The following is a 12,225-nucleotide window of genomic DNA, read 5'->3' as shown; positions in this document are numbered from 1 at the left end:
TCGATCCCAGATTTTAAATCAATTCAAAATTCTTGCGTATTCTATAATCCATTTGAAAACAAAAAAATCTGAATACACCTACTACATTTTCGAGTTATTCATTCAAATTTACTTCGGTAGCACACCTAAATAATTCTAATCCATTGAGCGCAGTGAATAATTCTTTTCAAATAGGCTTTCCATTTGAATTTAAAACGTTTAAATTATGGCCTATTCAAAATACTCGTCCAAACAATCCCCTTTGATATCACTTCAAATATTAGCTCTTAATCTGTCGCCATTCAGGCCGGAAAAAAATTAAAAACGTTGGATCATCCAATCAGCGTTCATTTGGAGGCGGCAAAGCGGATGCGACAGCCGACAGTGGACTGGATATGAAGTGGCACTTTGCACAATTGATGAATCACTACCCCTACTTTGCGCCCCTACAACCCTCGAGGCGTCCCTTCAGCTACTTTATGTTAGGATATTTTATCTTGGATTTACACATCTGTTTACACAATGCCCGATGTGTTTTTGTGATCTTGAAAAGCTTTGGATTATTTCGCGAAGCTGTGAGATGTCAAATGTTTGAGGAGATTGGGGATATGCGGCGTTGAGACGGTTATCTCTCTATTTTTGATGTATGAAATACCACTTAAGTTAATTTCGAATGTGCCGTCTATATAGACATCTCACACATCATAGATGATTCTAAAAGTTATTGCTTAAGCGTGTATGGCTCTAATCTTTAACTGAACTGACACTTTATCACGCCTATGACAATCATAATGTTCCGCTGTTAAAATATATATTAATATTTTAGAAATTCATTATCAGTTCCCTTCTTTATTTGCCTTTTATTTTTTTGTAATACTGGTATCTACGTCTCAAAATTTGCAGCCGTATTAATGCTGAAATACGTACAAAATGAAATAAGTAGGCAAGACTTAAAATTTATAACATTCATATGCCAAAATAAATATAAAACATTTTTTTTGTAAAAACGTACAAACAAAGGGATGTTTCCTTTCATTCATACGTCGCATCCTCCGGTAACATCTTATCCCTTTGCGACTCCCCTTAATAATTAAAACGTACTAACGACAGTCTACAATTTACGTATACGTGCGAACGCCCGCGGCAATACCTTTGTGTCTCTAATGTACTCATTACACTGACAAACTTGCAGTAATGAACGGTAAGACTGGATACTCTTGATTAGAGGCGATAACGTTTGGGGTTTTGTTTTAATGAGCGATTTTGTTAGACTGTACACTTCAAAGGAAACTTCCGATAATGACACTGAAATGGCAATAATGAGACAATGTTTTGAAAATGATCAGTTATAAGAGTACATTTTAAACATGACAGTATACGTTAATTTTAGATTATTCATAATATGTTGTGTTGTTCCAAAATTCTCATCTAAATCAGTAGCTTTAAAATTTCAAAATATCCAAATATATTCTTGCTTTACCATTGTCCAATAAGATGTTGCTTTACTAGCAAGATGGCAATGATACCTATTGTTATATTTTTAAACGCTAAGCAGAATTAAATAGTGTATACTTTACGGTACCAATTCTAAGTCCATCTTACTCGTCTAATTTTTCTGTAGCTGCATTTTAGCACTCCTTTGTTAAGTTCGTCAAAGAGCTCATAAGGCTCATTATTATGTGCACTATGCGGAACTATCATTGAGGGTTGCGACATATTCGTAAAAAATTACAAGAATCTGACTTAGTTTTCAAGGGGGCAGCGCATCCTTATTCAAACTTAAGTGGACAAAGCATAGTTTTCATATTCAGTGTCAGGTGTCGTGCCTGTTTGCCGCAAAAATATGTCACGTTGGAATAAGTAACTGATCTACTACAAAGGCTGTATTGAAGGCGAGATAACCTAGAAAGCAAAGGGCTAGCGCGACGCTCGAACGCTACTTATGACGCACGTAGAGAGGGCTTCACTCTTGTTCTACAGCGAAATTTCAGTTGTACGTCGTACCTTTTTTAGGGTACCGTATCAAAAGGGTAAGAACGGAACCCTATAACTAAATCTCCGCTGTCTGTCCTCGGTAATAAGGTCTGTAATAGGGCTCTATATTTTGAATCGTAAAAGATAGACACTCAATATTTTTAAAGAGTGTGAATTATTATAGACGCTTTAACAACAAATTCTAAAAATAAAAAAGTTGGAAATATATAGGATCGCCAAACAAGAATTCGTTATTTTTCGGTTTGATATAATTACAATTACCAAAATAAAAGAAAATTTGGTAGCACGGAAACCTCGGTGCGCGAGGTCTACTCACAATTGACCAATTATTTGAAATTGAAGTACCAAATGTGCAGTCAACCGGACGGTAAGGGGTTTCTTTCGTACATCAACATCACACAAAACAGAGAAAATAAGATCGGAAACTTATCGAAATAAAATATCTCTCATAACTTAATTTTGTCTTGGTTGTGAATTTTAATTTTGATATGTTACCAATTACTGTACAAATACCTATGAATACAACATGAATACAATATGAATACAACATGATTATAAATATTTATAATCACTTAATTATTAGAAAAAAATATAAAACTATGAAATTCTGAAAATAAAGTGAGTTTATAAATTAATAAGTTATAATTGTAAATTGCCTTTTATAATGAATCATTAACATATTTTTTATCATTAATAGATTTTTTTATAAGAAGCTTTTTCAAAGTTAATCGCGCGTGGGACATATTGCTTCTATAGTACTCGTTAAAGAGGATTAAATCATTCTACATCATTACCCATACTTTTTTCTTTCTGTAGATGTTTATAGGCTTATAATGTCATACAATGTTTCAAAATAATAGGGGTTTTAAAGGCGACGTGTGTAGTAAATGTTTTACATTTTTAAAGTTCTTTATTTATTAACCAACTTCAAAAAATGATGAAGTTTCTCAATTCGATACATATGTTTTTTTATGTATGTTCGCGGATAACTTCGTCGTTTATAAACCGATTTTGATGTTTTTTTTTATTGGAAAAAAGATATTTTCAAGGTGGTTCATTATAAGAATTTGGTTTAAAAATTAGGGTGATGATGATGGCAGACCAGAGAAATCGGGGGAAACTTTCAAAAATTGTAGGGGCGACTAGTGCGTTTGTAAGTTTTTTCATTTTTTTTTTATTCAAATATTATATTAATATAAACGTTAGTATGTCATCACTAAAGAGCGTGAAAGAAATTTTTAACAAAAAAATACAACAGACTTTTATGTTACTACACAGTGAAAAATAATTGAAATAAATGTTGGTTTAGTACATAGTTCTGAAGTCGGCACTTTGTAGTGACATAGAAGTCGCTTGTATTTTTTTATTATTTTTTTTGCAAAGTGTATTAATTTTATTATGTCTATTGCTCGAAAATGTTATCAGATATTTTTTTTTTATTTCTTCTATCGGAATATCATTAATGAAAACTCAAAGGTGGTTTTTAGGTATATACAGGGTTACTGATAATTCGATACATTCCCTTTGAGGGGTAAAAGTAGAGCTCATTTGCAATAGATTTTGTCATTAAGTACCCTAGCCTATAGTGATTTGTTTTTGAGATATTCAAGTTTTTGTGTTTTTATTTCTAAATACCGATTTCAGGTAAAAAATAAAATGTTCCTAAGTGAATGTCCTATTTTGATCCTATTTTTGTGCATAATCTTATACCTAACATCGCAACACTTCCTTAAAATAACAATACGCTGTAGTAGTACTCTTAAACTTTACGTTATGGAGGTTAATTTGCTAGGGTTCGATACAACAACCCTTTTTATTTCCACTTCAGAGTGAGTTTGCATAAAAAGGATGTATGGAATGTGTTGTACAAATTATTAAAATAATAGCCTTATTTCACTAGCTAACTAAATTGCTACGAAATATTATGGTATTCATTTTAATACAAAAGTTATTAGTTAAAAACAAATATTCAGAACATCAGTAATTTTTGGATTCGCAAACTTTTTAATGGGAAAGAAATGAAAATCGGCTGAATCTTAACATCATTTATTCAAAACATAAAATTACAATTCCTGCTCAAAATGGGAGCCACTGTTAAACTTTGGGGCAACGCCGGGACATCTTTTTCTTTCGCCTTACACATTGCCATTCAGATGGTACTGCGCAGATTCTTACTGTTTGCCACAGGTACATTATCCTAGTTAACACTTTAAACTGTGTTATTGTTGTGATTGTCAATGCAGATAAAAGTTTTATACCATTTTGGAAAGCTAGTGAAATAGGGCTATTATTTTAATAATTTGTACAACACATTCCATACATCCTTTTTATGCAAACTCACTCTGAAGTGGAAATAAAAAGGGTTGTTGTATCGAACCCTAGCAAATTAACCTCCATAACGTAAAGTTTAAGAGTACTACTACAGCGTATTGTTATTTTAAGGAAGTGTTGCGATGTTAGGTATAAGATTATGCACAAAAATAGGATCAAAATAGGACATTCACTTAGGAACATTTTATTGTTTGCCTGAAATCGGTATTTAGAAATAAAACACAAAAACTTGAATATCTCAAAAACAAATCACTATCGGCTAGGGTACTTAATGACAAAATCTATTGCAAATGAGCTCTACTTTTACCCCTCCAAGGGAATGTATCGAATTGCCCGTAACCCTGTATAGGCAACTCTTAGTAAAAAAATAATTGTAGGTATTTTAATGGAAGATAGCTAGAATATGAAATAGCATACGTACGCCTCAAATTGAAAACCTTGTAATAGGGTTTCCCAAGTAATAAAATTAAATCTTTTTAAGACTGAAATACTTAAATATAGAAGCAATAATCTCTATTGTGTAAGAAATAAAAATAGGCTAAGTTGTGATTAAGGCCAATGCATAAAACCTAAAGCATATTTGCTACTCGACTGCATCTGTGAGTAGCTACTTTACCGGATTAAACTATGCGGTGTGCACGTTGGTTTTCACTGTAATGTTCAAGTGTAATGTAACAAATACCTCCAACTCAATGGGGATTTCAAAAAGATGCAAATGAGGCGTTCTCATGATTTGGCGACGCTTTACCACCTAGTCTTTTTTATAGAAATCAAATAAAGTAAGATTTTATTTATGAAATACAGACGTCAAGAAAAGTTTAAGTAAAGGAACAGCTATTATACTGATGACTTTATATGACAAAGAATTGCAGGTTACATTGTTTTTCGTTTAGTACAAAGTCTGTGTGTTCTTCCATAAATAAAATATTATACCTAATATACGTAAGACCTGTTTCTATAGAATTTTAATGCCAAATACTTTAATCCTTAACCAAACTCCAGACGTCCCCATTTCGAACAGCATTATTTTTAAACGAATTAAAAAACTTACAAGCAATCATAAAACATAACCTCTTTAAGACAGTAGGCTACAAATACAACTCGCTTAAATGAAGTATTTCGTGTATCTATTTAATAAGGCATGACATTAGCCTAATCTTATATATAAAACTCTCGTGTCACTATGTTAGTTACCGTACTCCTCCGAAACGGCTTTTCCGATTTTCACCAAATTTTATATGCATATTCAGTAGGTTTGAGAATCGGCTACTATTTATTTTTCATGCCCCTAAGTGATAAGGATTGTTCACCCTTATCGTTTTTTTTTATATGGCAACACAACGTTTGCCGGGTCAGCTAGTATTAAATATGAAATTTGGCCGCTTTGGATCACGTGCAACGTGCTTTTACAGCGCTGTGCCCGTAAATGAGCACCCGTTTTCAACGCACTCTGATTTCAACGGTGATGAGCTTTAACGACCTAATTACTAAATCGTACGACTCCACAGGGTCTATAATTCTACTTTATCACCTAATTTTACGTAGATTTACGATCCTACATGAAGAGTCAGTGGGACTAATGTATTGGAGTTTGACCCAGCATTACTACTCATACATAATGTTCGGGTTTGATAAACCGGCATTTTACGACCGTTTGTTGACGTTAAATCACGTGGATAATTTATATTCGTATGATATCTTATATCCGTATTCCATTATCATATATAATAGAATATTCTATTGCTTTCTATTATATATATAAGAAACTTACGTAACAAATTACTAAATTCCACTGACCCATGACATCACCTTAATCACGATGAAATTATTTAATTTCAACATCATAAAAGTAAGGAAAAAATGACTCAAGTACACATTATTTATATTTTTAATACAAGAAAATATCATACAATAAATTATAGAATGTAATTTTCTTTGAAAATGTAATTTTCGTAGTATTATTCACTTTAGACCGTATGTAGGTACATTTAGCAAGTCCTATGCACGTATTCTGGCTCTAGCAGTAACGAGCCAATTTGAGCTAATTACTAGACATTACGACTTTACTAGGCTTGTAATGTGGCTCTTTTGCGCTACTCTGTGTAGTGGACGGCCTATTTAGTGCGGTTGGTGTTGTAAGTGCAATTATGAGATCTAAATCAAGGTATTTAAATCAGTACGGTACAATAATGATCAGTATTAAAACTTAATTATGTTATATGCTTTCAACAAGTCCAATATAGACCATATTGACATTACTGTCATAGTAGACAATTAAGTTTATCAGATAAACACGTATTTTTTATCTAACATTATTTACGTAACATTACTGATAATACCACTCTAGTTTCGAAAGCAATGGTGGGTCATTCCAAGCTTACTAGCTAATTACTAGCGATGCGACTCCAGAAGAGTTGTTGTTATAATAACTGGGTAAGAGCAGATATTATTTCATTCCCTTAGTCTTGCTAACATCAATTTCTAATTCGTACGTGTAATTTTACTATTTAATAAGCTCCAAAGTTACGAAAATGTAACCATATACAGTAGAATTAAGTAATAAATATAAGTAAGTGCGTTATAAATATCTCAAAATATACACGTTGCGGGACCAGCGTGATAAACAGCGCTAGTAGATAATTTCGCAAGCACCGTATAAATAATGCAAGCATGCATGCAAATATGCGTAAGTTTACCCTGCACTAGCATGGCTTTCCATCTTTCCATGCGCACCAGCATTCCCGAAGATAAGCTTTTATTGCTTTTACTAGCTTATTTATTCTAAGAAAGTTCCGCGCGCATTTATTAAAATGGCGATAAAGGTCTATTTATTGTCTCCTCGTTTGGCTGCGAACACGCAAGCGACAAATGTTGGCTTACACTTGAGCTTTTCCTTCGAATCCAGCTTAAAATGGAAAAAGAGCTGGCTTATCTTTTCTTTTTTATTTTGGTCTGTTACATCCACTTGTGTAATAAGTCGCAATTAACTTTCAAATCACAACATAGAAATCGGACAATAGGAGAAATGCACTGTCTAAAGACGGAATTAAAACTTGCACAGTACTTTACTGTCTTTGAAACCATCACTTTGGCGGCATACCCTATTACTCTAAAGTATTAGATCTGAATAAATTGTATACCGAGTTGAACAAATAATATACTAAAATATAGCCACGTACCCGTGCCGCAATCAAAAAATACTACCGATGATCTTCAAAAAGGGTAAATAAACGGTGAAATCGTGTCAATGTTTTTTGTATGATTTTAAAGAAGAATAATATATTCTGGACGCTATTCTTAAGAACAAAGTATAAACTTTGTACTACTTAGCACTAAATCTATTAAGAATTAAACTTTATCTACTTTCCGAAAATTCGAAAGTTATTTTCCAGGCAAATAAATTTTGAAGTAAAAGTTACAATATACGTACACTCAGTACGCGAAATTTATGCCGCCCTTTCGAAGTTCAGTTATCACCGCAATAAATTCGAATTTGTTCCTGACCTCGTTTTCATAAAGAGTCCTTATTTTGTTCTTGTTTAGACCTACGCGAAAATAAGCATAAACTTGTTAGAATTTGTGGCTGATAAATTAATGGAATTGATTATTCATATTTCTATGACTCTTATCTTAATTTCCTGTAATTGTTTTATATAAAAATAATAGAAGTTAAGCTTTATTCCATCTTTAGGGCACACATGCGTTGCGTTGCTGTACCACCCAAATAGCCCAAGTCGCCCGTTACAACACAATAATTTTTATATTTTAAATATTGAATAATTCTTATAATTACAATTGTAATACGCTGCGTATTCCGGCGTTGAATTAAAAGTACTCTCAGTAGGGGCATGCTTTGCAACGCGTTGCTGCAAAGCTCAACGCTTGGCAGAGCATTGCTTTTTATGTACCTCAGCTTTAAGTATGAATTGTACTTAGACTAAAGATGATTGTAGTACAAGACTACCAAATCTGAAAAGCGGAGGAATCAGACCCTAAAGTCCTATACACTAGTACGTATTTAATCTTTCCTTCATCAAATAACATTGGAGCTACATTGTCCAGTGTACTCTAAGCCTATCCAATCGGGGGAGATTCGTGGAAAGTGGACAAAATTGTAGTCAAGTATTACCATTTACCACATAGTCCACATAAAGTACACGAATAATATTCCAACATTTATACGTTATATTAAATTTCACTCGGACTTAAATCTAAATAGCAAGGGATTTTTATTACCTTAGAGTGTTTTTTCTTGGAACCGTAATTTCTTCATTAAAAAATTAAGCTCCGTTTCCTTAGAAAGACGGTCACACATTTAATTACACCGCTTATCGCGCTAACAAGCTATTTGTAGGCGATTAACGTAACACATGTAACATGCATGTTACGTGTAATGTATGAAACCTGTCAAACTGTCAAGTCGGAACCTGTATTCGACACTCTTTTGCATATTTTATGGAAATTTCATGACGGCACCGATTTCGCTTTTCTTCATAAATGACTCATCAGTTGGTAGCTGTTTTATATTCATTCTAATTTAGCTAAGTAATTAGATGTAGGTTCGAGTTAGTTTTGCGTTATCAGCGTTGTGAAAAGTGGAACATTTTTAATTCACATATATTAACATCATTGCATAATTTAGTGATATTATAATGTTTAAATATATAATAACGGTGAAGTATATTTTTATGGTTTGACTTCTGTGTTAGGGAGAGAAGACCGAACTTCTCCCCCTAACCACACGTCATTAGAATTTATACTATGTCTAGAAAAGTCCTAAAGAGAAGATTGACACAAATAAAATTAAAAGCAACAACTGAACTCGCACGATTAGATTCTGCAACATAAAATCAATATCTCTCGTATTGTGCTTAATCTTCAATTATTACTGTGCAATGCGCTAGCACTAGGTCACACTGCAGACAATCCCTCATTTAGAAGCATGACTTGGATAGAATGGAACGTGCTCAATAACCGAACTTCAATCTGCAAACGTCTAGCTGATTGCTCGTGTAAGCAATATTTGTGTAAGTTAGTTTGAGCTCTAACAGAATAATTATTTGGCTTTCATCCTCTATTAAGCTCTTCTAAGAAATGAATTTGGGATGTAGATGTATTTCGCAGAGATTTCTCTAGAGCTTTAGAATAAAAAGGTTATTAAAGCGCTTTCTCTTAACTCAACAATTCTTAAATATTTATATCGTCTGGAATCGACTACTTAAGTATAATTTAATGTTCCAAAAGAACTCCTCGATAATTTATACCTATAGGTTTCTCTTCTTAACAGTAAGTTGCTTAGATAGAATACCTCCCACGCGGCTACTCGTAATGTAGGCAAATTTGCCTTAAATTAAGTCTATTTTTTCGTTTCCATAATAAAATACAAATCTGCAACAATTCTAAGCAAATAATAAAAATAAACATCATACGAACAGCTTCGAAACTAACCAAAACGACTTGTAGGTTTGATATTCAAATATTAGGCAAAGTCTGACCCCACAACAATACTTCATTCCACACAAGCGGGCTACCGCAAAATGGAACGAAACAAGACTGACGTGCTGAAAAATAAAAGAGCGGCGCACAGTTTTGAAAGGCACGTATTACGAGGAAAACCGATGTGGCCACATTAAATCGCCGGGAATCGTCACAAAGAGCCCGTGGGAAGGGCCGCGTGTGCCCGACAAGAGCGCCATTAGTCAAATCTTGTGACCGAGCAAAAACAGTGTTGGAACATCGCCTTAATGCGCTACAATTGTTGTCGTGTTACCGAATTAAATTAAACCGCCAGACATAAATACAGCTTTGATGTAGACTACCTATTTGCGGCCTTTGAGCTGTAAGTAAAGCGTTTAGTTATTGCTTTGAAAATTGACTGTATAATAGAGCCAAAGTAAGAGCGTCTGTTTTAACTATAGATAATAGTTCTCTCAGTCCATTTAAGTGAGAGTCAAAGCGTTGTAATAACAAGCCCGATATCGTGCATCACTTCTTTTAACGACTACATAGGAACGGTCTGTATCTTTGACTTTATGTATACCAAATATATGAAAATTTTAACGCAGACATAAAAGTGCTAATGCAATTATAACGAGCTTTGAACTTGTAGCCATAAGACATTTATATTTCCAAAACGAAAATATTTAGTTGTAACAGGCCAGTCATGAACACATTCAAAATTAAATTTTATTTCTAATAAGGTAATTTTAAAACAATTTATCTAATCCGACCATTTGCCAGTCAAACTTGAGATAACTTACTTTGACTTCCAAAATTCATTTGGAGGTTAAAATCAGGAGTCCAAATCATATCACAATACTTACTATTACTCCTAATATTGTTACTAAATAAACCTTTTCATTTTCTGAAGATATTATTAGGCCACTTGTTGCGAACCGTACGTGCGTGCAGAATCAACTTTACCCTGAAATAATGTCATTGTTGTCTCCAAATAGGGATGCTTCGACCTTTTATGGAGAAATTAACCGGAAATCCGATGGAATATCGATAACAGATATTGCGAAAGCTATTTTCCTCGAATCTTTGAGAAAGGTTGATCGAGAAAGTTATTTCTCGAACATTAGCGCCGTCCCAATGTTTGTCGGTACGCAGAAATACGAGCTGGTCTACTTTTACGGTGATGATATTATAATAAACATTATTATTAAATAGAAATGTGTTAAGACCTTTTTGCTATCTTACTACAATAATTATAAAGTAAACTAAGTAGTATTATAGCAACCCAAGTTTTAGCGGCCACACATTCCTCGAATTTTGATTGATAATGTTAGGCTTGAATGTTAAATAAAAATTTATAAGATAATAGATTTTTTTCTTCTGTATACCTAAAGAAGAACGCCCTTTACGAGCAATATCTATAAATATCACAGGCGACCAACTATTGTCATCTGCCTTCTAATAAAATATGAATAAAGTTTTGAACCAACAGCAGAAATATTCTTCGATAACATCATGAAAAGTATTGCCATTTCTAGAATAGCCGGCAGAGAGCCAACAACAAATTCGATTTGCCTGAACAGAATCAAAATAAACACAAATAACTTGAGAGATGATACTTTATCACAAAACTGGAACAGGAAATCATAATAAAACGAATATTTTCACGGCGAGCGGCATCAACAAGTGGCGTAAGGAAGTTTCACGTTACGTAAATAATTTTCTTCCGGTCCGTGCTAGCGTCTCTGTTCTGGACTTGTTCTACTATGACCGGATAAACCATAGGTTACAGAAGAATTTTTCGCTTACAATTGCACCAAAGATTTATTGAGTAACAAGAGCGGATTAATATAAATCGCAAGACCTTATATCCACTTTTTTGTGGAAGAAAAAGAATGCGCTGATGTTTATTTTCTGGTGATTTTTTTGTGTTCTATTATTTAAAAAAAATAGCTCTCTATGGGGAAAAAAATCTACACAACAATTACATGTAAAACATTGCAGCCAAATTATTAAGAAGATAATCTTGTACCGAATAAATAAACCAATGCCATAAGTCAGCAAATTTGAAAGAGATAATTAAAATAGCAAACAAATTTATTATCCCTCTGAAATATTATTATTATCGCTGTCTATAAGACAATACTCGACAAAATACGAATAGGACAAAATGTAAAAACTTCGCAAGAACAAACTAACTTTGGAACTTTAGAGTTCTATGCGTCCGCTGACTGTGAAAATGATTTATCTTAATGAACACAGTATTATTGTTTGACGAGCAACAAAGTAATCAGAATTGTTTTATGTATAACTAAATTTCTCTTGAACAATTGTGCTTATTTATTCAGATATAAATAAGTTTGGTATAAAAGTATATAGACATTATTTATAGTATATGAGAGTTTCATTTTTGCGCAAAAGTTTGAAATAATCATATAATGAACTTAGGGTACTAATAATATT

The 12,225-nt window shown here is 33.2% G+C and overlaps 1 protein-coding gene across 1 annotated transcript in view; it reads right to left on the bottom strand.

Moving 5' to 3' along the window:
* The window catches only part of Drl-2 (tyrosine-protein kinase derailed 2), a 56,740-nt gene that overhangs the window by 29,314 nt on the left and 15,201 nt on the right, over window positions 1-12,225 (bottom strand). The window lies entirely within an intron of this gene.

Source organism: Epargyreus clarus, unplaced genomic scaffold (genome assembly GCF_041222505.1).
Source record: "Epargyreus clarus isolate Ecla_fem2 unplaced genomic scaffold, WU_Ecla_fem_2.2 ptg000003l, whole genome shotgun sequence".
NCBI lineage: Eukaryota > Metazoa > Arthropoda > Insecta > Lepidoptera > Hesperiidae > Epargyreus > Epargyreus clarus.
This window is presented reverse-complemented; position numbering and strand designations above follow the sequence as displayed.